The sequence below is a fragment of the Protobothrops mucrosquamatus genome, unplaced genomic scaffold, assembly GCF_001527695.2.
Source record: "Protobothrops mucrosquamatus isolate PMUCROS unplaced genomic scaffold, P.Mucros_1.0 scaffold1048, whole genome shotgun sequence".
Lineage (NCBI taxonomy): Eukaryota > Metazoa > Chordata > Lepidosauria > Squamata > Viperidae > Protobothrops > Protobothrops mucrosquamatus.
The window spans coordinates 762693-765637 of NW_015387280.1; the positions used below are offsets into that span (position 1 = coordinate 762693).

A 2945-nucleotide genomic window follows, 5' to 3' on the forward strand; every position below is an offset into this window, starting at 1 on the left:
GTTGTTCCACTGGTTAATTGTTCTAACTGTCAGGAAGTTTCTCCTTAGTTCTAGGTTGCTTCTCTCCTTGATTAGTTTCCATCCGTTGCTTCTTGTCCTGCCTTCAGGCGCTTTGGAGAATAGCTTGACTCCCTCTTCTTTGTGGCAGCCCCTGAGATATTGGAACACTGCTATCATGTCCCCCCTCATCCTTCTCTTCATTAAACTAGACATACCCAATTCCAGCAGCCTTTCCTTATATGCTTTAGCCTCCAGTCCCCTAATCATCTTTGTTGCTCTTCTTTGTACTCTTTCTAGAGTCTCAACATCTTTTTTATATTGCAGTGACCAAAACTGGATGTAGTATTCCAAGTGTGGCCTTACCAAGGCATTGTAAAGTGGTATTAACACTTCACATGATCTTGATTCTATCCCTCTGTTAATGCAGCCTAGTACTGTGTTGGCCTTTTTTGCAGCTGCAGCACACTGCTGGCTCATATTTAGGTGATCAGTCATAAAGCAAAGAAAACTCAGTATCTGGATTTTTGCTTTCTCCCATTTTTTCTACTTTTTGTTCCATTATACAGAAACGTGAATTTTTACCAAGTTTGTTTGTTTGTTTATTAAATTTGTTTGCCACTCATCTGTCACCAATGTTCTTATTTTATAGAAGTAAAATGAAGAGCATTTGCCTATTCCATATCTAATAGCACAATCTGCTGAATTTATCCGCCCCAAATCACATTAAAATGACCTGGAGTTGTAGGACTAGGGGTGACACAATAGCAGTGTTCCAGTATTTGAGGGGATGCTACAAAGAAGAGGGGATCAATCTATTCTCCAAAGTACCCAAATGCTGGACAAGAATCAATGAATAGAAACTAATCAAGGAGAGAAGCAACCTAGAATTAAAGAGCAATTTCCTGACAGTTAGAACAATTAATTAGTGGAATGACTTGCCTCCAGAAGTTGTGGGTGCTCCAACACTGGAGGTTTTTAAGAAGAGATTGGAAAGCCATTTGCCTAAACTGATATAGGGTCTCCTGCTTGAGCAGGAGGTTGGATTAGAAGACCTCCAAGGTCCCTTCTAACTCTGTTATTCGCTTCATCTTTTAGAGAAGCTTACTTTGGACAGCTTCCACATAATTTTTCCTTGATATCAGGGGAGGGAGAAAACAAACTCTTCAGCTTTTTCTATTTTTCCCCCTTTCAACACAACTATCTTCCCTTGCACCTGTCCTGATTCTCCACTGCAATCCATTGCTTGCTTCCTGATCTGGCAGCAGTCTCCTTCCTGCTTGCCTGCCTGCCTGGGATTTGTAACTTCCTGGTGGCTTCCCCACTGACTTTGGTTGTGAGAAGTTGACAGCTTGATGACCAGGAGATTCAGTTAATAATGACCATCTGGAACTAAAGAGATTGCCATCACTAAGTAGTGTGGTCATGCTTTATGTCTGGATGGAGATACAAAGCATGACAATTTCTTCTTAGCAACAGAAATTCCCATCTCAGTTGCTGTTATAAGTTGAGGACTACTCATACACACTATGTAAAGATGGCAGAATTAACAAAAATTGCAAAACTAATCTTTATGGTCAGGTATAAAACAGTAAGTACAGTAAGCAAGATGGAATCTCTCTGGCTTCCGGTTCATCACGCGGCCGCCATGGACGGCTGGGAGATTTGCTCTCTCTCCCCCATTCAATTTTGCACCGCTAGGGGGCCCTGAAAAGGGCCGAAAGTCTCCCCGAAGAGGTGACCAGCAAGGAGGGGCTTTCACTGGATCGCAGGAGAGCAGCAACTCTCCCATTAGAGCTGGCAATCCCTCCAAACCGGCGGATGAAAGGACCGGTCATAGAAATATGGCTCGTCCCTAGGCTGCTAACAGCCGAAGTCACATTACCATCTGGCAACTTCAAAGCAGAGTGGAAAGAATTGGGTGAGATCTGCCTCTCTTACATCCTAATTACTTAATTACCTGCATAAGCTGCTAAAGTACTTTCCCCCCTGTGGTGAGGGAAGGGGGATTTTAGCCCTCCCTCCAGAAGCAGCGGCAATCAACCACTCTGGAGTTTAAAACGTTGGAAAAATACTGGGATCCTAATTGGAATTCTATTCCTAAAACTGGTGGATTATAAGACTTGCAACTTTCTTTTTTTTTCTTTTTTAAATAATTTTTATTACCGTTTTGCATTATACAACTCTAATACATATTCAGCAAACTGTGTCATTTTTATATACTTCGGTTCAACATTCTGTACCATATATACACTATATACATTCAATATCTAAATCACAATAGCCTTATGTATATTTCCAATTTTTGTTTCTATTATCTATCCATGTATACCATTTTTCCCAAACCGCATAGAATTCCGAATCATCTTTTTCTTTTAGTTCTAGAGTGAATTTATCCATTTCGGCACAATCATATATCTTCTGAATAATCAATCCCTCTGCTGGTATATTACGTTCCTTCCAATATTGCGTGAACACAATTCTTGCCGCAGTTAATATGTGTAGAATCAGATATCTTATTTTCCTGTCAAATTTCTGTTTATGTATTCCCAGGAAAAATGTTTCCGGGTTTAGTTCTATTTGGCAATTTGTTAGCTCCTGTAGCCACCCTTGTATCTTAGTCCAATACTTTTCCGCTTCAGGACACTGCCACTAAACATGAAAGAAGGTACCTTGACAGTAGTTACATTTCCAACATTTTGGGCTTTGGTTCGGGTACATTTTCGCTAGGCTTGCTGGGGCTAAATGCCAGCGGTATAACATTTTATACTGGTTTTCCTTATATGCAGCAGATTTTGTTATAGTATAATTTTTGTTCCAAATTCTTTCACAGTCTTCTAATTCTATATTGTGCCCTATATTTTTTGCCCATGCAATCATTGTGTCACCTCCGGTCATGGCTGGCTGCTCCGCTCACACACACCCCTACTGGTGAATGGCAAGCCCGC

General features: G+C 40.9%; 1 protein-coding gene across 1 annotated transcript in view; it reads right to left on the reverse strand.

Annotated features, from left to right (window-relative positions):
- The window catches only part of LOC107291096 (cGMP-dependent protein kinase 1-like), a gene marked incomplete at its 3' end in the record, with an annotated part of 809166 nt that overhangs the window by 754775 nt on the left and 51446 nt on the right, over positions 1 to 2945 (reverse strand). The gene's annotated exons all lie outside the window — the stretch shown is intronic.